The sequence below is a fragment of the Lampris incognitus genome, chromosome 17, assembly GCF_029633865.1.
Source record: "Lampris incognitus isolate fLamInc1 chromosome 17, fLamInc1.hap2, whole genome shotgun sequence".
Taxonomy (NCBI): Eukaryota; Metazoa; Chordata; class Actinopteri; order Lampriformes; family Lampridae; genus Lampris; species Lampris incognitus.
In genome coordinates this window covers 44,904,834-44,931,089 of record NC_079227.1, presented here as the reverse complement: position 1 = coordinate 44,931,089, position 26,256 = coordinate 44,904,834, and positions in this window count along the sequence as shown.

The following is a 26,256-nucleotide window of genomic DNA, read 5'->3' as shown; positions in this document are numbered from 1 at the left end:
GTTTCTCTCGAGGAGAAAACGCGTTTAAAGCCATAAAAAGATCTCACTGTGTTTTGGCATTGACCAAGCTACCAACAACCTAAAAAATGATCAGAACTGGAGAAATTACACATTGACATTGGGTGAAATCATGTAACTCTTAAGGACGTTTTGCAGACTTGTTGAATAGATTCATTTTTCTTGTTTTGTTTGTTTTTGATGAAATTGTGCTTTTCTCGTCGAGAAAAGGCGTTTAACGCGATAAAAAGGTTTAGTGCGTTATGAATACGGGCTAGCTTACCAAAAGTACAAATGTGAACCAAATAAGGCCTGGGAGTCGTTTTTATTGCTTAAAACACGATTTCTCGACCAGAATATGCTTTTTCAAAAAAGCCATGTTCCCATGGCGAGAGACTCGTTTTCTGTGAGAAAATGCATTAAAAGGAGGGATTTCATCAGAAACACTATAAATACATATTGTACTTGTCTGAAAACGCACAGAACCTTGAAATAGAAGGTTTCTCACCAAAAAACACATTGGTGAAACCCCTATCTTAAGGCTCTGAGTGTTTGCACACATGTACAAACAGGCATGTTTAAACTATAACGTTTTTAGTGAAATCATGTTTCTCTCGAGGAGAAAACGCGTTTAAAGCCATAAAAAGATCTCACTGTGTTTTGCCATTGACCAAGCCACCAACCACCTAAAAAATGATCAGAACTGGAGAAATTACACATTGACATTGGGTGAAATCATGTGACTCTTAAGGACGTGTTGCAGACTTGTTGAATAGATTCATTTTTCTTGTTTTGTTTGTTTTTGATGAAATTGTGCTTTTCTCGTCGAGAAAAGGCGTTTAACGCGATAAAAAGGTTTAGTGCGTTATGAATACGGGCTAGCTTACCAAAAGTACAAATGTGAACCAAATAAGGCCGGGAGTCGTTTTTATTGCTTAAAACACGATTTCTCGACCAGAATATGCTTTTTCAAAAAAGCCATGTTCCCATGGCGAGAGACTCGTTTTCTGTGAGAAAATGCATTAAAAGGAGGGATTTCATCAGAAACACTATAAATACATATTGTACTTGTCTGAAAACGCACAGAACCTTGAAATAGAAGGTTTCTCACCAAAAAACACATTGGTGAAACCCCTATCTTAAGGCTCTGAGTGTTTGCACACATGTACAAACAGGCATGTTTAAACTATAACGTTTTTAGTGAAATCATGTTTCTCTCGAGGAGAAAACGCGTTTAAAGCCATAAAAAGATCTCACTGTGTTTTGGCATTGACCAAGCTACCAACATCTAAAAAATGATCAGAACTGGAGAAATTACACATTGACATTGGGTGAAATCATGTGACTCTTAAGGACGTGTTGCAGACTTGTTGAATAGATTCATTTTTCTTGTTTTGTTTGTTTTTGATGAAATTGTGCTTTTCTCGTCGAGAAAAGGCGTTTAACGCGATAAAAAGGTTTAGTGCGTTATGAATACGGGCTAGCTTACCAAAAGTACAAATGTGAACCAAATAAGGCCGGGAGTCGTTTTTATTGCTTAAAACACGATTTCTCGACCAGAATATGCTTTTTCAAAAAAGCCATGTTCCCATGGCGAGAGACTCGTTTTCTGTGAGAAAATGCATTAAAAGGAGGGATTTCATCAGAAACACTATAAATACATATTGTACTTGTCTGAAAACGCACAGAACCTTGAAATAGAAGGTTTCTCACCAAAAAACACATTGGTGAAATCCCTATCTTAAGGCTCTGAGTGTTTGCACACATGTACAAACAGGCATGTTTAAACTATAACGTTTTTAGTGAAATCATGTTTCTCTCGAGGAGAAAACGCGTTTAAAGCCATAAAAAGATCTCACTGTGTTTTGGCATTGACCAAGCTACCAACCACCTAAAAAATGATCAGAACTGGAGAAATTACACATTGACATTGGGTGAAATCATGTGACTCTTAAGGACGTGTTGCAGACTTGTTGAATAGATTCATTTTTCTTGTTTTGTTTGTTTTTGATGAAATTGTGCTTTTCTCGTCGAGAAAAGGCGTTTAACGCGATAAAAAGGTTTAGTGCGTTATGAATACGGGCTAGCTTACCAAAAGTACAAATGTGAACCAAATAAGGCCGGGAGTCGTTTTTATTGCTTAAAACACGATTTCTCGACCAGAATATGCTTTTTCAAAAAAGCCATGTTCCCATGGCGAGAGACTCGTTTTCTGTGAGAAAATGCATTAAAAGGAGGGATTTCATCAGAAACACTATAAATACATATTGTACTTGTCTGAAAACGCACAGAACCTTGAAATAGAAGGTTTCTGACCAAAAAACACATTGGTGAAACCCCTATCTTAAGGCTCTGAGTGTTTGCACTCATGTACAAACAGGCATGTTTAAACTATAACGTTTTTAGTGAAATCATGTTTCTCTCGAGGAGAAAACGCGTTTAAAGCCATAAAAAGATCTCACTGTGTTTTGGCATTGACCAAGCTACCAACCACCTAAAAAATGATCAGAACTGGAGAAATTACACATTGACATTGGGTGAAATCATGTGACTCTTAAGGACGTGTTGCAGACTTGTTGAATAGATTCATTTTTCTTGTTTTGTTTGTTTTTGATGAAATTGTGCTTTTCTCGTCGAGAAAAGGCGTTTAACGCGATAAAAAGGTTTAGTGCGTTATGAATACGGGCTAGCTTACCAAAAGTACAAATGTGAACCAAATAAGGCCGGGAGTCGTTTTTATTGCTTAAAACACGATTTCTCGACCAGAATATGCTTTTTCAAAAAAGCCATGTTCCCATGGCGAGAGACTCGTTTTCTGTGAGAAAATGCATTAAAAGGAGGGATTTCATCAGAAACACTATAAATACATATTGTACTTGTCTGAAAACGCACAGAACCTTGAAATAGAAGGTTTCTCACCAAAAAACACATTGGTGAAACCCCTATCTTAAGGCTCTGAGTTTTTGCACACATGTACAAACAGGCATGTTTAAACTATAACGTTTTTAGTGAAATCATGTTTCTCTCGAGGAGAAAACGCGTTTAAAGCCATAAAAAGATCTCACTGTGTTTTGGCATTGACCAAGCTACCAACCACCTAAAAAATGATCAGAACTGGAGAAATTACACATTGACATTGGGTGAAATCATGGAACTCTTAAGGACGTGTTGCAGACTTGTTGAATAGATTCATTTTTCTTGTTTTGTTTGTTTTTGATGAAATTGTGCTTTTCTCGTCGAGAAAAGGCGTTTAACGCGATAAAAAGGTTTAGTGCGTTATGAATACGGGCTAGCTTACCAAAAGTACAAATGTGAACCAAATAAGGCCGGGAGTCGTTTTTATTGCTTAAAACACGATTTCTCGACCAGAATATGCTTTTTCAAAAAAGCCATGTTCCCATGGCGAGAGACTCGTTTTCTGTGAGAAAATGCATTAAAAGGAGGGATTTCATCAGAAACACTATAAATACATATTGTACTTGTCTGAAAACGCACAGAACCTTGAAATAGAAGGTTTCTCACCAAAAAACACATCGGTGAAACCCCTATCTTAAGGCTCTGAGTGTTTGCACACATGTACAAACAGGCATGTTTAAACTATAACGTTTTTAGTGAAATCATGTTTCTCTCGAGGAGAAAACGCGTTTATAAAGCCATAAAAAGATCTCACTGTGTTTTGGCATTGACCAAGCTACCAACCACCTAAAAAATGATCAGAACTGGAGAAATTACACATTGACATTGGGCGAAATCATGTAACTCTTAAGGACGTGTTGCAGACTTGTTGAATAGATTCATTTTTCTTGTTTTGTTTGTTTTTGATGAAATTGTGCTTTTCTCGTCGAGAAAAGGCGTTTAACGCGATAAAAAGGTTTAGTGCGTTATGAATACGGGCTAGCTTACCAAAAGTACAAATGTGAACCAAATAAGGCCGGGAGTCGTTTTTATTGCTTAAAACACGATTTCTCGACCAGAAAATGCTTTTTCAAAAAAGCCATGTTCCCATGGCGAGAGACTCGTTTTCTGTGAGAAAATGCATTAAAAGGAGGGATTTCATCAGAAACACTATAAATACATATTGTACTTGTCTGAAAACGCACAGAACCTTGAAATAGAAGGTTTCTCACCAAAAAACACATTGGTGAAACCCCTATCTTAAGGCTCTGAGGGTTTGCACACATGTACAAACAGGCATGTTTAAACTATAACGTTTTTAGTGAAATCATGTTTCTCTCGAGGAGAAAACGCGTTTAAAGCCATAAAAAGATCTCACTGTGTTTTGGCATTGACCAAGCTACCAACCACCTAAAAAAATGATCAGAACTGGAGAAATTACACATTGACATTGGGTGAAATCATGTAACTCTTAAGGACGTGTTGCAGACTTGTTGAATAGATTCATTTTTCTTGTTTTGTTTGTTTTTGATGAAATTGTGCTTTTCTCGTCGAGAAAAGGCGTTTAACGCGATAAAAAGGTTTAGTGCGTTATGAATACGGGCTAGCTTACCAAAAGTACAAATGTGAACCAAATAAGGCCGGGAGTCGTTTTTATTGCTTAAAACACGATTTCTCGACCAGAATATGCTTTTTCAAAAAAGCCATGTTCCCATGGCGAGAGACTCGTTTTCTGTGAGAAAATGCAATAAAAGGAGGGATTTCATCAGAAACACTATAAATACATATTATACTTGTCTGAAAACGCACAGAACCTTGAAATAGAAGGTTTCTCACCAAAAAACACATTGGTGAAACCCCTATCTTAAGGCTCTGAGTGTTTGCACACATGTACAAACAGGCATGTTTAAACTATAACGTTTTTAGTGAAATCATGTTTCTCTCGAGGAGAAAACGCGTTTAAAGCCATAAAAAGATCTCACTGTGTTTTGGCATTGACCAAGCTACCAACCACCTAAAAAATGATCAGAACTGGAGAAATTACACATTGACATTGGGTGAAATCATGTAACTCTTAAGGACGTGTTGCAGACTTGTTGAATAGATTCATTTTTCTTGTTTTGTTTGTTTTTGATGAAATTGTGCTTTTCTCGTCGAGAAAAGGCGTTTAACGCGATAAAAAGGTTTAGTGCGTTATGAATACGGGCTAGCTTACCAAAAGCACAAATGTGAACTAAATAAGGCCGGGAGTCGTTTTTATTGCTTAAAACACGATTTCTCGACCAGAATATGCTTTTTCAAAAAAGCCATGTTCCCATGGCGAGAGACTCGTTTTCTGTGAGAAAATGCATTAAAAGGAGGGATTTCATCAGAAACACTATAAATACATATTATACTTGTCTGAAAACGCACAGAACCTTGAAATAGAAGGTTTCTCACCAAAAAACACATTGGTGAAACCCCTATCTTAAGGCTCTGAGTGTTTGCACACATGTACAAACAGGCATGTTTAAACTATAACGTTTTTAGTGAAATCATGTTTCTCTCGAGGAGAAAACGCGTTTAAAGCCATAAAAAGATCTCACTGTGTTTTGGCATTGACCAAGCTACCAACCACCTAAAAAATGATCAGAACTGGAGAAATTACACATTGACATTGGGTGAAATCATGTAACTCTTAAGGACGTGGTGCAGACTTGTTGAATAGATTCATTTTTCTTGTTTTGTTTGTTTTTGATGAAATTGTGCTTTTCTCGTCGAGAAAAGGCGTTTAACGCGATAAAAAGGTTTAGTGCGTTATGAATACGGGCTAGCTTACCAAAAGTACAAATGTGAACCAAATAAGGCCGGGAGTCGTTTTTATTGCTTAAAACACGATTTCTCGACCAGAAAATGCTTTTTCAAAAAAGCCATGTTCCCATGGCGAGAGACTCGTTTTCTGTGAGAAAATGCATTAAAAGGAGGGATTTCATCAGAAACACTATAAATACATATTGTACTTGTCTGAAAACGCACAGAACCTTGAAATAGAAGGTTTCTCACCAAAAAACACATTGGTGAAACCCCTATCTTAAGGCTCTGAGTGTTTGCACACATGTACAAACAGGCATGTTTAAACTATAACGTTTTTAGTGAAATCATGTTTCTCTCGAGGAGAAAACGCGTTTAAAGCCATAAAAAGATCTCACTGTGTTTTGGCATTGACCAAGCTACCAACAACCTAAAAAATGATCAGAACTGGAGAAATTACACATTGACATTGGGTGAAATCATGTAACTCTTAAGGACGTGTTGCAGACTTGTTGAATAGATTCATTTTTCTTGTTTTGTTTGTTTTTGATGAAATTGTGCTTTTCTCGTCGAGAAAAGGCGTTTAACGCGATAAAAAGGTTTAGTGCGTTATGAATACGGGCTAGCTTACCAAAAGTACAAATGTGAACCAAATAAGGCCGGGAGTCATTTTTATTGCTTAAAACACGATTTCTCGACCAGAAAATGCTTTTTCAAAAAAGCCATGTTCCCATGGCGAGAGACTCGTTTTCTGTGAGAAAATGCATTAAAAGGAGGGATTTCATCAGAAACACTATAAATACATATTGTACTTGTCTGAAAACGCACAGAACCTTGAAATAGAAGGTTTCTCACCAAAAAACACATTGGTGAAACCCCTATCTTAAGGCTCTGAGTGTTTGCACACATGTACAAACAGGCATGTTTAAACTATAACGTTTTTAGTGAAATCATGTTTCTCTCGAGGAGAAAACGCGTTTAAAGCCATAAAAAGATCTCACTGTGTTTTGGCATTGACCAAGCTACCAACAACCTAAAAAATGATCAGAACTGGAGAAATTACACATTGACATTGGGTGAAATCATGTAACTCTTAAGGACGTGTTGCAGACTTGTTGAATAGATTCATTTTTCTTGTTTTGTTTGTTTTTGATGAAATTGTGCTTTTCTCGTCGAGAAAAGGCGTTTAACGCGATAAAAAGGTTTAGTGCGTTATGAATACGGGCTAGCTTACCAAAAGTACAAATGTGAACCAAATAAGGCCGGGAGTCGTTTTTATTGCTTAAAACACGATTTCTCGACCAGAATATGCTTTTTCAAAAAAGCCATGTTCCCATGGCGAGAGACTCGTTTTCTGTGAGAAAATGCATTAAAAGGAGGGATTTCATCAGAAACACTATAAATACATATTGTACTTGTCTGAAAACGCACAGAACCTTGAAATAGAAGGTTTCTCACCAAAAAACACATTGGTGAAACCCCTATCTTAAGGCTCTGAGTGTTTGCACACATGTACAAACAGGCATGTTTAAACTATAACGTTTTTAGTGAAATCATGTTTCTCTCGAGGAGAAAACGCGTTTAAAGCCATAAAAAGATCTCACTGTGTTTTGGCATTGACCAAGCTACCAACAACCTAAAAAATGATCAGAACTGGAGAAATTACACATTGACATTGGGTGAAATCATGTAACTCTTAAGGACGTTTTGCAGACTTGTTGAATAGATTCATTTTTCTTGTTTTGTTTGTTTTTGATGAAATTGTGCTTTTCTCGTCGAGAAAAGGCGTTTAACGCGATAAAAAGGTTTAGTGCGTTATGAATACGGGCTAGCTTACCAAAAGTACAAATGTGAACCAAATAAGGCCGGGAGTCGTTTTTATTGCTTAAAACACGATTTCTCGACCAGAATATGCTTTTTCAAAAAAGCCATGTTCCCATGGCGAGAGACTCGTTTTCTGTGAGAAAATGCATTAAAAGGAGGGATTTCATCAGAAACACTATAAATACATATTGTACTTGTCTGAAAACGCACAGAACCTTGAAATAGAAGGTTTCTCACCAAAAAACACATTGGTGAAACCCCTATCTTAAGGCTCTGAGTGTTTGCACACATGTACAAACAGGCATGTTTAAACTATAACGTTTTTAGTGAAATCATGTTTCTCTCGAGGAGAAAACGCGTTTAAAGCCATAAAAAGATCTCACTGTGTTTTGGCATTGACCAAGCTACCAACAACCTAAAAAATGATCAGAACTGGAGAAATTACACATTGACATTGGGTGAAATCATGTAACTCTTAAGGACGTTTTGCAGACTTGTTGAATAGATTCATTTTTCTTGTTTTGTTTGTTTTTGATGAAATTGTGCTTTTCTCGTCGAGAAAAGGCGTTTAACGCGATAAAAAGGTTTAGTGCGTTATGAATACGGGCTAGCTTACCAAAAGTACAAATGTGAACCAAATAAGGCCTGGGAGTCGTTTTTATTGCTTAAAACACGATTTCTCGACCAGAATATGCTTTTTCAAAAAAGCCATGTTCCCATGGCGAGAGACTCGTTTTCTGTGAGAAAATGCATTAAAAGGAGGGATTTCATCAGAAACACTATAAATACATATTGTACTTGTCTGAAAACGCACAGAACCTTGAAATAGAAGGTTTCTCACCAAAAAACACATTGGTGAAACCCCTATCTTAAGGCTCTGAGTGTTTGCACACATGTACAAACAGGCATGTTTAAACTATAACGTTTTTAGTGAAATCATGTTTCTCTCGAGGAGAAAACGCGTTTAAAGCCATAAAAAGATCTCACTGTGTTTTGCCATTGACCAAGCTACCAACCACCTAAAAAATGATCAGAACTGGAGAAATTACACATTGACATTGGGTGAAATCATGTAACTCTTAAGGACGTTTTGCAGACTTGTTGAATAGATTCATTTTTCTTGTTTTGTTTGTTTTTGATGAAATTGTGCTTTTCTCGTCGAGAAAAGGCGTTTAACGCGATAAAAAGGTTTAGTGCGTTATGAATACGGGCTAGCTTACCAAAAGTACAAATGTGAACCAAATAAGGCCGGGAGTCGTTTTTATTGCTTAAAACACGATTTCTCGACCAGAATATGCTTTTTCAAAAAAGCCATGTTCCCATGGCGAGAGACTCGTTTTCTGTGAGAAAATGCATTAAAAGGAGGGATTTCATCAGAAACACTATAAATACATATTGTACTTGTCTGAAAACGCACAGAACCTTGAAATAGAAGGTTTCTCACCAAAAAACACATTGGTGAAACCCCTATCTTAAGGCTCTGAGTGTTTGCACACATGTACAAACAGGCATGTTTAAACTATAACGTTTTTAGTGAAATCATGTTTCTCTCGAGGAGAAAACGCGTTTAAAGCCATAAAAAGATCTCACTGTGTTTTGGCATTGACCAAGCTACCAACATCTAAAAAATGATCAGAACTGGAGAAATTACACATTGACATTGGGTGAAATCATGTGACTCTTAAGGACGTGTTGCAGACTTGTTGAATAGATTCATTTTTCTTGTTTTGTTTGTTTTTGATGAAATTGTGCTTTTCTCGTCGAGAAAAGGCGTTTAACGCGATAAAAAGGTTTAGTGCGTTATGAATACGGGCTAGCTTACCAAAAGTACAAATGTGAACCAAATAAGGCCGGGAGTCGTTTTTATTGCTTAAAACACGATTTCTCGACCAGAATATGCTTTTTCAAAAAAGCCATGTTCCCATGGCGAGAGACTCGTTTTCTGTGAGAAAATGCATTAAAAGGAGGGATTTCATCAGAAACACTATAAATACATATTGTACTTGTCTGAAAACGCACAGAACCTTGAAATAGAAGGTTTCTCACCAAAAAACACATTGGTGAAATCCCTATCTTAAGGCTCTGAGTGTTTGCACACATGTACAAACAGGCATGTTTAAACTATAACGTTTTTAGTGAAATCATGTTTCTCTCGAGGAGAAAACGCGTTTAAAGCCATAAAAAGATCTCACTGTGTTTTGGCATTGACCAAGCTACCAACCACCTAAAAAATGATCAGAACTGGAGAAATTACACATTGACATTGGGTGAAATCATGTGACTCTTAAGGACGTGTTGCAGACTTGTTGAATAGATTCATTTTTCTTGTTTTGTTTGTTTTTGATGAAATTGTGCTTTTCTCGTCGAGAAAAGGCGTTTAACGCGATAAAAAGGTTTAGTGCGTTATGAATACGGGCTAGCTTACCAAAAGTACAAATGTGAACCAAATAAGGCCGGGAGTCGTTTTTATTGCTTAAAACACGATTTCTCGACCAGAATATGCTTTTTCAAAAAAGCCATGTTCCCATGGCGAGAGACTCGTTTTCTGTGAGAAAATGCATTAAAAGGAGGGATTTCATCAGAAACACTATAAATACATATTGTACTTGTCTGAAAACGCACAGAACCTTGAAATAGAAGGTTTCTCACCAAAAAACACATTGGTGAAATCCCTATCTTAAGGCTCTGAGTGTTTGCACACATGTACAAACAGGCATGTTTAAACTATAACGTTTTTAGTGAAATCATGTTTCTCTCGAGGAGAAAACGCGTTTAAAGCCATAAAAACATCTCACTGTGTTTTGGCATTGACCAAGCTACCAACAACCTAAAAAATGATCAGAACTGGAGAAATTACACATTGACATTGGGTGAAATCATGTGACTCTTAAGGACGTGTTGCAGACTTGTTGAATAGATTCATTTTTCTTGTTTTGTTTGTTTTTGATGAAATTTTGCTTTTCTCGTCGAGAAAAGGCGTTTAACGCGATAAAAAGGTTTAGTGCGTTATGAATACGGGCTAGCTTACCAAAAGTACAAATGTGAACTAAATAAGGCCGGGAGTCGTTTTTATTGCTTAAAACACGATTTCTCGACCAGAATATGCTTTTTCAAAAAAGCCATGTTCCCATGGCGAGAGACTCGTTTTCTGTGAGAAAATGCATTAAAAGGAGGGATTTCATCAGAAACACTATAAATACATATTGTACTTGTCTGAAAACGCACAGAACCTTGAAATAGAAGGTTTCTGACCAAAAAACACATTGGTGAAACCCCTATCTTAAGGCTCTGAGTGTTTGCACTCATGTACAAACAGGCATGTTTAAACTATAACGTTTTTAGTGAAATCATGTTTCTCTCGAGGAGAAAACGCGTTTAAAGCCATAAAAACATCTCACTGTGTTTTGGCATTGACCAAGCTACCAACAACCTAAAAAATGATCAGAACTGGAGAAATTACACATTGACATTGGGTGAAATCATGTGACTCTTAAGGACGTGTTGCAGACTTGTTGAATAGATTCATTTTTCTTGTTTTGTTTGTTTTTGATGAAATTGTGCTTTTCTCGTCGAGAAAAGGCGTTTAACGCGATAAAAAGGTTTAGTGCGTTATGAATACGGGCTAGCTTACCAAAAGTACAAATGTGAACCAAATAAGGCCGGGAGTCGTTTTTATTGCTTAAAACACGATTTCTCGACCAGAATATGCTTTTTCAAAAAAGCCATGTTCCCATGGCGAGAGACTCGTTTTCTGTGAGAAAATGCATTAAAAGGAGGGATTTCATCAGAAACACTATAAATACATATTGTACTTGTCTGAAAACGCACAGAACCTTGAAATAGAAGGTTTCTCACCAAAAAACACATTGGTGAAACCCCTATCTTAAGGCTCTGAGTTTTTGCACACATGTACAAACAGGCATGTTTAAACTATAACGTTTTTAGTGAAATCATGTTTCTCTCGAGGAGAAAACGCGTTTAAAGCCATAAAAAGATCTCACTGTGTTTTGGCATTGACCAAGCTACCAACCACCTAAAAAATGATCAGAACTGGAGAAATTACACATTGACATTGGGTGAAATCATGGAACTCTTAAGGACGTGTTGCAGACTTGTTGAATAGATTCATTTTTCTTGTTTTGTTTGTTTTTGATGAAATTGTGCTTTTCTCGTCGAGAAAAGGCGTTTAACGCGATAAAAAGGTTTAGTGCGTTATGAATACGGGCTAGCTTACCAAAAGTACAAATGTGAACCAAATAAGGCCGGGAGTCGTTTTTATTGCTTAAAACACGATTTCTCGACCAGAATATGCTTTTTCAAAAAAGCCATGTTCCCATGGCGAGAGACTCGTTTTCTGTGAGAAAATGCATTAAAAGGAGGGATTTCATCAGAAACACTATAAATACATATTGTACTTGTCTGAAAACGCACAGAACCTTGAAATAGAAGGTTTCTCACCAAAAAACACATCGGTGAAACCCCTATCTTAAGGCTCTGAGTGTTTGCACACATGTACAAACAGGCATGTTTAAACTATAACGTTTTTAGTGAAATCATGTTTCTCTCGAGGAGAAAACGCGTTTATAAAGCCATAAAAAGATCTCACTGTGTTTTGGCATTGACCAAGCTACCAACCACCTAAAAAATGATCAGAACTGGAGAAATTACACATTGACATTGGGCGAAATCATGTAACTCTTAAGGACGTGTTGCAGACTTGTTGAATAGATTCATTTTTCTTGTTTTGTTTGTTTTTGATGAAATTGTGCTTTTCTCGTCGAGAAAAGGCGTTTAACGCGATAAAAAGGTTTAGTGCGTTATGAATACGGGCTAGCTTACCAAAAGTACAAATGTGAACCAAATAAGGCCGGGAGTCGTTTTTATTGCTTAAAACACGATTTCTCGACCAGAAAATGCTTTTTCAAAAAAGCCATGTTCCCATGGCGAGAGACTCGTTTTCTGTGAGAAAATGCATTAAAAGGAGGGATTTCATCAGAAACACTATAAATACATATTGTACTTGTCTGAAAACGCACAGAACCTTGAAATAGAAGGTTTCTCACCAAAAAACACATTGGTGAAACCCCTATCTTAAGGCTCTGAGGGTTTGCACACATGTACAAACAGGCATGTTTAAACTATAACGTTTTTAGTGAAATCATGTTTCTCTCGAGGAGAAAACGCGTTTAAAGCCATAAAAAGATCTCACTGTGTTTTGGCATTGACCAAGCTACCAACCACCTAAAAAAATGATCAGAACTGGAGAAATTACACATTGACATTGGGTGAAATCATGTAACTCTTAAGGACGTGTTGCAGACTTGTTGAATAGATTCATTTTTCTTGTTTTGTTTGTTTTTGATGAAATTGTGCTTTTCTCGTCGAGAAAAGGCGTTTAACGCGATAAAAAGGTTTAGTGCGTTATGAATACGGGCTAGCTTACCAAAAGTACAAATGTGAACCAAATAAGGCCGGGAGTCGTTTTTATTGCTTAAAACACGATTTCTCGACCAGAATATGCTTTTTCAAAAAAGCCATGTTCCCATGGCGAGAGACTCGTTTTCTGTGAGAAAATGCAATAAAAGGAGGGATTTCATCAGAAACACTATAAATACATATTATACTTGTCTGAAAACGCACAGAACCTTGAAATAGAAGGTTTCTCACCAAAAAACACATTGGTGAAACCCCTATCTTAAGGCTCTGAGTGTTTGCACACATGTACAAACAGGCATGTTTAAACTATAACGTTTTTAGTGAAATCATGTTTCTCTCGAGGAGAAAACGCGTTTAAAGCCATAAAAAGATCTCACTGTGTTTTGGCATTGACCAAGCTACCAACCACCTAAAAAATGATCAGAACTGGAGAAATTACACATTGACATTGGGTGAAATCATGTAACTCTTAAGGACGTGTTGCAGACTTGTTGAATAGATTCATTTTTCTTGTTTTGTTTGTTTTTGATGAAATTGTGCTTTTCTCGTCGAGAAAAGGCGTTTAACGCGATAAAAAGGTTTAGTGCGTTATGAATACGGGCTAGCTTACCAAAAGCACAAATGTGAACTAAATAAGGCCGGGAGTCGTTTTTATTGCTTAAAACACGATTTCTCGACCAGAATATGCTTTTTCAAAAAAGCCATGTTCCCATGGCGAGAGACTCGTTTTCTGTGAGAAAATGCATTAAAAGGAGGGATTTCATCAGAAACACTATAAATACATATTATACTTGTCTGAAAACGCACAGAACCTTGAAATAGAAGGTTTCTCACCAAAAAACACATCGGTGAAACCCCTATCTTAAGGCTCTGAGTGTTTGCACACATGTACAAACAGGCATGTTTAAACTATAACGTTTTTAGTGAAATCATGTTTCTCTCGAGGAGAAAACGCGTTTATAAAGCCATAAAAAGATCTCACTGTGTTTTGGCATTGACCAAGCTACCAACCACCTAAAAAATGATCAGAACTGGAGAAATTACACATTGACATTGGGTGAAATCATGTAACTCTTAAGGACGTGTTGCAGACTTGTTGAATAGATTCATTTTTCTTGTTTTGTTTGTTTTTGATGAAATTGTGCTTTTCTCGTCGAGAAAAGGCGTTTAACGCGATAAAAAGGTTTAGAGCGTTATGAATACGGGCTAGCTTACCAAAAGTACAAATGTGAACCAAATAAGGCCGGGAGTCGTTTTTATTGCTTAAAACACGATTTCTCGACCAGAATATGCTTTTTCAAAAAAGCCATGTTCCCATGGCGAGAGACTCGTTTTCTGTGAGAAAATGCATTAAAAGGAGGGATTTCATCAGAAACACTATAAATACATATTGTACTTGTCTGAAAACGCACAGAACCTTGAAATAGAAGGTTTCTCACCAAAAAACACATTGGTGAAACCCCTATCTTAAGGCTCTGAGTGTTTGCACACATGTACAAACAGGCATGTTTAAACTATAACGTTTTTAGTGAAATCATGTTTCTCTCGAGGAGAAAACGCGTTTAAAGCCATAAAAAGATCTCACTGTGTTTTGGCATTGACCAAGCTACCAACCACCTAAAAAAAATGATCAGAACTGGAGAAATTACACATTGACATTGGGTGAAATCATGTAACTCTTAAGGACGTGTTGCAGACTTGTTGAATAGATTCATTTTTCTTGTTTTGTTTGTTTTTGATGAAATTGTGCTTTTCTCGTCGAGAAAAGGCGTTTAACGCGATAAAAAGGTTTAGTGCGTTATGAATACGGGCTAGCTTACCAAAAGTACAAATGTGAACTAAATAAGGCCGGGAGTCGTTTTTATTGCTTAAAACACGATTTCTCGACCAGAATATGCTTTTTCAAAAAAGCCATGTTCCCATGGCGAGAGACTCGTTTTCTGTGAGAAAATGCATTAAAAGGAGGGATTTCATCAGAAACACTATAAATACATATTGTACTTGTCTGAAAACGCACAGAACCTTGAAATAGAAGGTTTCTCACCAAAAAACACATTGGTGAAACCCCTATCTTAAGGCTCTGAGGGTTTGCACACATGTACAAACAGGCATGTTTAAACTATAACGTTTTTAGTGAAATCATGTTTCTCTCGAGGAGAAAACGCGTTTAAAGCCATAAAAAGATCTCACTGTGTTTTGGCATTGACCAAGCTACCAACCACCTAAAAAATGATCAGAACTGGAGAAATTACACATTGACATTGGGTGAAATCATGTAACTCTTAAGGACGTGTTGCAGACTTGTTGAATAGATTCATTTTTCTTGTTTTGTTTGTTTTTGATGAAATTGTGCTTTTCTCGTCGAGAAAAGGCGTTTAACGCGATAAAAAGGTTTAGAGCGTTATGAATACGGGCTAGCTTACCAAAAGTACAAATGTGAACCAAATAAGGCCGGGAGTCGTTTTTATTGCTTAAAACACGATTTCTCGACCAGAATATGCTTTTTCAAAAAAGCCATGTTCCCATGGCGAGAGACTCGTTTTCTGTGAGAAAATGCATTAAAAGGAGGGATTTCATCAGAAACACTATAAATACATATTGTACTTGTCTGAAAACGCACAGAACCTTGAAATAGAAGGTTTCTCACCAAAAAACACATTGGTGAAACCCCTATCTTAAGGCTCTGAGTGTTTGCACACATGTACAAACAGGCATGTTTAAACTATAACGTTTTTAGTGAAATCATGTTTCTCTCGAGGAGAAAACGCGTTTAAAGCCATAAAAAGATCTCACTGTGTTTTGGCATTGACCAAGCTACCAACCACCTAAAAAAAATGATCAGAACTGGAGAAATTACACATTGACATTGGGTGAAATCATGTAACTCTTAAGGACGTGTTGCAGACTTGTTGAATAGATTCATTTTTCTTGTTTTGTTTGTTTTTGATGAAATTGTGCTTTTCTCGTCGAGAAAAGGCGTTTAACGCGATAAAAAGGTTTAGTGCGTTATGAATACGGGCTAGCTTACCAAAAGTACAAATGTGAACTAAATAAGGCCGGGAGTCGTTTTTATTGCTTAAAACACGATTTCTCGACCAGAATATGCTTTTTCAAAAAAGCCATGTTCCCATGGCGAGAGACTCGTTTTCTGTGAGAAAATGCATTAAAAGGAGGGATTTCATCAGAAACACTATAAATACATATTGTACTTGTCTGAAAACGCACAGAACCTTGAAATAGAAGGTTTCTCACCAAAAAACACATTGGTGAAACCCCTATCTTAAGGCTCTGAGTGTTTGCACACATGTACAAACAGGCATGTTTAAACTATAACGTTTTTAGTGAAATCATGTTTCTCTCGAGGAGAAAACGCGTTTAAAGCCATAAAAAGATCTCACTGTGTTTTGGCATTGACCAAGCTACCAACCACCTAAAAAAATGATCAGAACTGGAGAAATTACACATTGACATTGGGTGAAATCATGTAACTCTTAAGGACGTGTTGCAGACTTGTTGAATAGATTCATTTTTCTTGTTTTGTTTGTTTTTGATGAAATTGTGCTTTTCTCGTCGAGAAAAGGCGTTTAACGCGATAAAAAGGTTTAGTGCGTTATGAATACGGGCTAGCTTACCAAAAGTACAAATGTGAACCAAATAAGGCCGGGAGTCGTTTTTATTGCTTAAAACACGATTTCTCGACCAGAATATGCTTTTTCAAAAAAGCCATGTTCCCATGGCGAGAGACTCGTTTTCTGTGAGAAAATGCAATAAAAGGAGGGATTTCATCAGAAACACTATAAATACATATTATACTTGTCTGAAAACGCACAGAACCTTGAAATAGAAGGTTTCTCACCAAAAAACACATTGGTGAAACCCCTATCTTAAGGCTCTGAGTGTTTGCACACATGTACAAACAGGCATGTTTAAACTATAACGTTTTTAGTGAAATCATGTTTCTCTCGAGGAGAAAACGCGTTTAAAGCCATAAAAAGATCTCACTGTGTTTTGGCATTGACCAAGCTACCAACCACCTAAAAAAATGATCAGAACTGGAGAAATTACACATTGACATTGGGTGAAATCATGTAACTCTTAAGGACGTGTTGCAGACTTGTTGAATAGATTCATTTTTCTTGTTTTGTTTGTTTTTGATGAAATTGTGCTTTTCTCGTCGAGAAAAGGCGTTTAACGCGATAAAAAGGTTTAGTGCGTTATGAATACGGGCTAGCTTACCAAAAGCACAAATGTGAACTAAATAAGGCCGGGAGTCGTTTTTATTGCTTAAAACACGATTTCTCGACCAGAAAATGCTTTTTCAAAAAAGCCATGTTCCCATGGCGAGAGACTCGTTTTCTGTGAGAAAATGCATTAAAAGGAGGGATTTCATCAGAAACACTATAAATACATATTATACTTGTCTGAAAACGCACAGAACCTTGAAATAGAAGGTTTCTCACCAAAAAACACATCGGTGAAACCCCTATCTTAAGGCTCTGAGTGTTTGCACACATGTACAAACAGGCATGTTTAAACTATAACGTTTTTAGTGAAATCATGTTTCTCTCGAGGAGAAAACGCGTTTATAAAGCCATAAAAAGATCTCACTGTGTTTTGGCATTGACCAAGCTACCAACCACCTAAAAAATGATCAGAACTGGAGAAATTACACATTGACATTGGGTGAAATCATGTAACTCTTAAGGACGTGTTGCAGACTTGTTGAATAGATTCATTTTTCTTGTTTTGTTTGTTTTTGATGAAATTGTGCTTTTCTCGTCGAGAAAAGGCGTTTAACGCGATAAAAAGGTTTAGAGCGTTATGAATACGGGCTAGCTTACCAAAAGTACAAATGTGAACCAAATAAGGCCGGGAGTCGTTTTTATTGCTTAAAACACGATTTCTCGACCAGAATATGCTTTTCCAAAAAAGCCATGTTCCCATGGCGAGAGACTCGTTTTCTGTGAGAAAATGCATTAAAAGGAGGGATTTCATCAGAAACACTATAAATACATATTGTACTTGTCTGAAAACGCACAGAACCTTGAAATAGAAGGTTTCTCACCAAAAAACACATTGGTGAAACCCCTATCTTAAGGCTCTGAGTGTTTGCACACATGTACAAACAGGCATGTTTAAACTATAACGTTTTTAGTGAAATCATGTTTCTCTCGAGGAGAAAACGCGTTTAAAGCCATAAAAAGATCTCACTGTGTTTTGGCATTGACCAAGCTACCAACCACCTAAAAAAAATGATCAGAACTGGAGAAATTACACATTGACATTGGGTGAAATCATGTAACTCTTAAGGACGTGTTGCAGACTTGTTGAATAGATTCATTTTTCTTGTTTTGTTTGTTTTTGATGAAATTGTGCTTTTCTCGTCGAGAAAAGGCGTTTAACGCGATAAAAAGGTTTAGTGCGTTATGAATACGGGCTAGCTTACCAAAAGTACAAATGTGAACCAAATAAGGCCGGGAGTCGTTTTTATTGCTTAAAACACGATTTCTCGACCAGAATATGCTTTTTCAAAAAAGCCATGTTCCCATGGCGAGAGACTCGTTTTCTGTGAGAAAATGCAATAAAAGGAGGGATTTCATCAGAAACACTATAAATACATATTATACTTGTCTGAAAACGCACAGAACCTTGAAATAGAAGGTTTCTCACCAAAAAACACATTGGTGAAACCCCTATCTTAAGGCTCTGAGTGTTTGCACACATGTACAAACAGGCATGTTTAAACTATAACGTTTTTAGTGAAATCATGTTTCTCTCGAGGAGAAAACGCGTTTAAAGCCATAAAAAGATCTCACTGTGTTTTGGCATTGACCAAGCTACCAACCACCTAAAAAAATGATCAGAACTGGAGAAATTACACATTGACATTGGGTGAAATCATGTAACTCTTAAGGACGTGTTGCAGACTTGTTGAATAGATTCATTTTTCTTGTTTTGTTTGTTTTTGATGAAATTGTGCTTTTCTCGTCGAGAAAAGGCGTTTAACGCGATAAAAAGGTTTAGTGCGTTATGAATACGGGCTAGCTTACCAAAAGCACAAATGTGAACTAAATAAGGCCGGGAGTCGTTTTTATTGCTTAAAACACGATTTCTCGACCAGAATATGCTTTTTCAAAAAAGCCATGTTCCCATGGCGAGAGACTCGTTTTCTGTGAGAAAATGCATTAAAAGGAGGGATTTCATCAGAAACACTATAAATACATATTATACTTGTCTGAAAACGCACAGAACCTTGAAATAGAAGGTTTCTCACCAAAAAACACATCGGTGAAACCCCTATCTTAAGGCTCTGAGTGTTTGCACACATGTACAAACAGGCATGTTTAAACTATAACGTTTTTAGTGAAATCATGTTTCTCTCGAGGAGAAAACGCGTTTATAAAGCCATAAAAAGATCTCACTGTGTTTTGGCATTGACCAAGCTACCAACCACCTAAAAAATGATCAGAACTGGAGAAATTACACATTGACATTGGGTGAAATCATGTAACTCTTAAGGACGTGTTGCAGACTTGTTGAATAGATTCATTTTTCTTGTTTTGTTTGTTTTTGATGAAATTGTGCTTTTCTCGTCGAGAAAAGGCGTTTAACGCGATAAAAAGGTTTAGAGCGTTATGAATACGGGCTAGCTTACCAAAAGTACAAATGTGAACCAAATAAGGCCGGGAGTCGTTTTTATTGCTTAAAACACGATTTCTCGACCAGAATATGCTTTTTCAAAAAAGCCATGTTCCCATGGCGAGAGACTCGTTTTCTGTGAGAAAATGCATTAAAAGGAGGGATTTCATCAGAAACACTATAAATACATATTGTACTTGTCTGAAAACGCACAGAACCTTGAAATAGAAGGTTTCTCACCAAAAAACACATTGGTGAAACCCCTATCTTAAGGCTCTGAGGGTTTGCACACATGTACAAACAGGCATGTTTAAACTATAACGTTTTTAGTGAAATCATGTTTCTCTCGAGGAGAAAACGCGTTTAAAGCCATAAAAAGATCTCACTGTGTTTTGGCATTGACCAAGCTACCAACCACCTAAAAAATGATCAGAACTGGAGAAATTACACATTGACATTGGGTGAAATCATGTAACTCTTAAGGACGTGTTGCAGACTTGTTGAATAGATTCATTTTTCTTGTTTTGTTTGTTTTTGATGAAATTGTGCTTTTCTCGTCGAGAAAAGGCGTTTAACGCGATAAAAAGGTTTAGTGCGTTATGAATACGGGCTAGCTTACCAAAAGTACAAATGTGAACCAAATAAGGCCGGGAGTCGTTTTTATTGCTTAAAACACGATTTCTCGACCAGAATATGCTTTTTCAAAAAAGCCATGTTCCCATGGCGAGAGACTCGTTTTCTGTGAGAAAATGCATTAAAAGGAGGGATTTCATCAGAAACACTATAAATACATATTGTACTTGTCTGAAAACGCACAGAACCTTGAAATAGAAGGTTTCTCACCAAAAAACACATTGGTGAAACCCCTATCTTAAGGCTCTGAGTGTTTGCACACATGTACAAACAGGCATGTTTAAACTATAACGTTTTTAGTGAAATCATGTTTCTCTCGAGGAGAAAACGCGTTTAAAGCCATAAAAAGATCTCACTGTGTTTTGGCATTGACCAAGCTACCAACCACCTAAAAAATGATCAGAACTGGAGAAATTACACATTGACATTGGGTGAAATCATGTAACTCTTAAGGACGTGTTGCAGACTTGTTGAATAGATTCATTTTTCTTGTTTTGTTTGTTTTTGATGAAATTGTGCTCTTCTCGTCGCGAAAAGGCGTTTAACGCGACAAAAGTTTTAGTGCGTTATGAATACGGGCTAGCTTACCAAAAGTACAAATGTGAACTAAATAAGGCCGGGAGTCGTTTTTATTGCTTAAAACACGATTTCTCGACCAGAAAATGCTTTTTCAAAAAAGCCATGTTCCCATGGCGAGAGACTCGTTTTCTGTGAGAAAATGCATTAAAAGGAGGGATTTCATCAGAAACACTATAAATACATATTGTACTTGTCTGAAAACGCACAGAACCTTGAAATAGAAGGTTTCTCACCAAAAAACACATTGGTGAAACCCCTATCTTAAGGCTCTGAGTGTTTGCACACATGTACAAACAGGCATGTTTAAACTATAACGTTTTTAGTGAAATCATGTTTCTCTCGAGGAGAAAACGCGTTTAAAGCCATAAAAAGATCTCACTGTGTTTTGGCATTGACCAAGCTACCAACCACCTAAAAAATGATCAAAACTGGAGAAATTACACATTGACATTGGGTGAAATCATGTAACTCTTAAGGACGTGTTGCAGACTTGTTGAATAGATTCATTTTTCTTGTTTTGTTTGTTTTTGATGAAATTGTGCTTTTCTCGTCGAGAAAAGGCGTTTAACGCGATAAAAAGTTTTAGTGCGTTATGAATACGGGCTAGCTTACCAAAAGTACAAATGTGAACTAAATAAGGCCGGGAGTCGTTTTTATTGCTTAAAACACGATTTCTCGACCAGAATATGCTTTTTCAAAAAAGCCATGTTCCCATGGCGAGAGACTCGTTTTCTGTGAGAAAATGCATTAAAAGGAGGGATTTCATCAGAAACACTATAAATACATATTGTACTTGTCTGAAAACGCACAGAACCTTGAAATAGAAGGTTTCTCACCAAAAAACACATTGGTGAAACCCCTATCTTAAGGCTCTGAGTGTTTGCACACATGTACAAACAGGCATGTTTAAACTATAACGTTTTTAGTGAAATCATGTTTCTCTCGAGGAGAAAACGCGTTTAAAGCCATAAAAAGATCTCACTGTGTTTTGGCATTGACCAAGCTACCAACCACCTAAAAAATGATCAGAACTGGAGAAATTACACATTGACATTGGGTGAAATCATGTAACTCTTAAGGACGTGTTGCAGACTTGTTGAATAGATTCATTTTTCTTGTTTTGTTTGTTTTTGATGAAATTGTGCTTTTCTCGTCGAGAAAAGGCGTTTAACGCGATAAAAAGGTTTAGTGCGTTATGAATACGGGCTAGCTTACCAAAAGTACAAATGTGAACCAAATAAGGCCGGGAGTCGTTTTTATTGCTTAAAACACGATTTCTCGACCAGAAAATGCTTTTTCAAAAAAGCCATGTTCCCATGGCGAGAGACTCGTTTTCTGTGAGAAAATGCATTAAAAGGAGGGATTTCATCAGAAACACTATAAATACATATTGTACTTGTCTGAAAACGCACAGAACCTTGAAATAGAAGGTTTCTCACCAAAAAACACATTGGTGAAACCCCTATCTTAAGGCTCTGAGTGTTTGCACACATGTACAAACAGGCATGTTTAAACTATAACGTTTTTAGTGAAATCATGTTTCTCTCGAGGAGAAAACGCGTTTAAAGCCATAAAAAGATCTCACTGTGTTTTGGCATTGACCAAGCTACCAACCACCTAAAAAATGATCAGAACTGGAGAAATTACACATTGACATTGGGTGAAATCATGTAACTCTTAAGGACGTGTTGCAGACTTGTTGAATAGATTCATTTTTCTTGTTTTGTTTGTTTTTGATGAAATTGTGCTTTTCTCGTCGAGAAAAGGATTTTAACGCGATAAAAAGGTTTAGTGCGTTATGAATACGGGCTAGCTTACCAAAAGTACAAATGTGAACTAAATAAGGCCGGGAGTCGTTTTTATTGCTTAAAACACGATTTCTCGACCAGAATATGCTTTTTCAAAAAAGCCATGTTCCCATGGCGAGAGACTCGTTTTCTGTGAGAAAATGCATTAAAAGGAGGGATTTCATCAGAAACACTATAAATACATATTATACTTGTCTGAAAACGCACAGAACCTTGAAATAGAAGGTTTCTCACCAAAAAACACATTGGTGAAACCCCTATCTTAAGGCTCTGAGTGTTTGCACACATGTACAAACAGGCATGTTTAAACTATAACGTTTTTAGTGAAATCATGTTTCTCTCGAGGAGAAAACGCGTTTAAAGCCATAAAAAGATCTCACTGTGTTTTGGCATTGACCAAGCTACCAACCACCTAAAAAATGATCAGAACTGGAGAAATTACACATTGACATTGGGTGAAATCATGTAACTCTTAAGGACGTGGTGCAGACTTGTTGAATAGATTCATTTTTCTTGTTTTGTTTGTTTTTGATGAAATTGTGCTTTTCTCGTCGAGAAAAGGCGTTTAACGCGATAAAAAGGTTTAGTGCGTTATGAATACGGGCTAGCTTACCAAAAGTACAAATGTGAACCAAATAAGGCCGGGAGTCGTTTTTATTGCTTAAAACACGATTTCTCGACCAGAAAATGCTTTTTCAAAAAAGCCATGTTCCCATGGCGAGAGACTCGTTTTCTGTGAGAAAATGCATTAAAAGGAGGGATTTCATCAGAAACACTATAAATACATATTGTACTTGTCTGAAAACGCACAGAACCTTGAAATAGAAGGTTTCTCACCAAAAAACACATTGGTGAAACCCCTATCTTAAGGCTCTGAGTGTTTGCACACATGTACAAACAGGCATGTTTAAACTATAACGTTTTTAGTGAAATCATGTTTCTCTCGAGGAGAAAACGCGTTTAAAGCCATAAAAAGATCTCACTGTGTTTTGGCATTGACCAAGCTACCAACCACCTAAAAAATGATCAGAACTGGAGAAATTACACATTGACATTGGGTGAAATCATGTAACTCTTAAGGACGTGTTGCAGACTTGTTGAATAGATTCATTTTTCTTGTTTTGTTTGTTTTTGATGAAATTGTGCTCTTCTCGTCGCGAAAAGGCGTTTAACGCGACAAAAGTTTTAGTGCGTTATGAATACGGGCTAGCTTACCAAAAGTACAAATGTGAACTAAATAAGGCCGGGAGTCGTTTTTATTGCTTAAAACACGATTTCTCGACCAGAAAATGCTTTTTCAAAAAAGCCATGTTCCCATGGCGAGAGACTCGTTTTCTGTGAGAAAATGCATTAAAAGGAGGGATTTCATCAGAAACACTATAAATACATATTGTACTTGTCTGAAAACGCACAGAACCTTGAAATAGAAGGTTTCTCACCAAAAAACACATTGGTGAAACCCCTATCTTAAGGCTCTGAGTGTTTGCACACATGTACAAACAGGCATGTTTAAACTATAACGTTTTTAGTGAAATCATGTTTCTCTCGAGGAGAAAACGCGTTTAAAGCCATAAAAAGATCTCACTGTGTTTTGGCATTGACCAAGCTACCAACCACCTAAAAAATGATCAAAACTGGAGAAATTACACATTGACATTGGGTGAAATCATGTAACTCTTAAGGACGTGTTGCAGACTTGTTGAATAGATTCATTTTTCTTGTTTTGTTTGTTTTTGATGAAATTGTGCTTTTCTCGTCGAGAAAAGGCGTTTAACGCGATAAAAAGTTTTAGTGCGTTATGAATACGGGCTAGCTTACCAAAAGTACAAATGTGAACTAAATAAGGCCGGGAGTCGTTTTTATTGCTTAAAACACGATTTCTCGACCAGAATATGCTTTTTCAAAAAAGCCATGTTCCCATGGCGAGAGACTCGTTTTCTGTGAGAAAATGCATTAAAAGGAGGGATTTCATCAGAAACACTATAAATACATATTGTACTTGTCTGAAAACGCACAGAACCTTGAAATAGAAGGTTTCTCACCAAAAAACACATTGGTGAAACCCCTATCTTAAGGCTCTGAGTGTTTGCACACATGTACAAACAGGCATGTTTAAACTATAACGTTTTTAGTGAAATCATGTTTCTCTCGAGGAGAAAACGCGTTTAAAGCCATAAAAAGATCTCACTGTGTTTTGGCATTGACCAAGCTACCAACCACCTAAAAAATGATCAGAACTGGAGAAATTACACATTGACATTGGGTGAAATCATGTAACTCTTAAGGACGTGTTGCAGACTTGTTGAATAGATTCATTTTTCTTGTTTTGTTTGTTTTTGATGAAATTGTGCTTTTCTCGTCGAGAAAAGGCGTTTAACGCGATAAAAAGGTTTAGTGCGTTATGAATACGGGCTAGCTTACCAAAAGTACAAATGTGAACCAAATAAGGCCGGGAGTCGTTTTTATTGCTTAAAACACGATTTCTCGACCAGAAAATGCTTTTTCAAAAAAGCCATGTTCCCATGGCGAGAGACTCGTTTTCTGTGAGAAAATGCATTAAAAGGAGGGATTTCATCAGAAACACTATAAATACATATTGTACTTGTCTGAAAACGCACAGAACCTTGAAATAGAAGGTTTCTCACCAAAAAACACATTGGTGAAACCCCTATCTTAAGGCTCTGAGTGTTTGCACACATGTACAAACAGGCATGTTTAAACTATAACGTTTTTAGTGAAATCATGTTTCTCTCGAGGAGAAAACGCGTTTAAAGCCATAAAAAGATCTCACTGTGTTTTGGCATTGACCAAGCTACCAACCACCTAAAAAATGATCAGAACTGGAGAAATTACACATTGACATTGGGTGAAATCATGTAACTCTTAAGGACGTGTTGCAGACTTGTTGAATAGATTCATTTTTCTTGTTTTGTTTGTTTTTGATGAAATTGTGCTTTTCTCGTCGAGAAAAGGATTTTAACGCGATAAAAAGGTTTAGTGCGTTATGAATACGGGCTAGCTTACCAAAAGTACAAATGTGAACTAAATAAGGCCGGGAGTCGTTTTTATTGCTTAAAACACGATTTCTCGACCAGAATATGCTTTTTCAAAAAAGCCATGTTCCCATGGCGAGAGACTCGTTTTCTGTGAGAAAATGCATTAAAAGGAGGGATTTCATCAGAAACACTATAAATACATATTATACTTGTCTGAAAACGCACAGAACCTTGAAATAGAAGGTTTCTCACCAAAAAACACATTGGTGAAACCCCTATCTTAAGGCTCTGAGTGTTTGCACACATGTACAAACAGGCATGTTTAAACTATAACGTTTTTAGTGAAATCATGTTTCTCTCGAGGAGAAAACGCGTTTAAAGCCATAAAAAGATCTCACTGTGTTTTGGCATTGACCAAGCTACCAACCACCTAAAAAATGATCAGAACTGGAGAAATTACACATTGACATTGGGTGAAATCATGTAACTCTTAAGGACGTGGTGCAGACTTGTTGAATAGATTCATTTTTCTTGTTTTGTTTGTTTTTGATGAAATTGTGCTTTTCTCGTCGAGAAAAGGCGTTTAACGCGATAAAAAGGTTTAGTGCGTTATGAATACGGGCTAGCTTACCAAAAGTACAAATGTGAACCAAATAAGG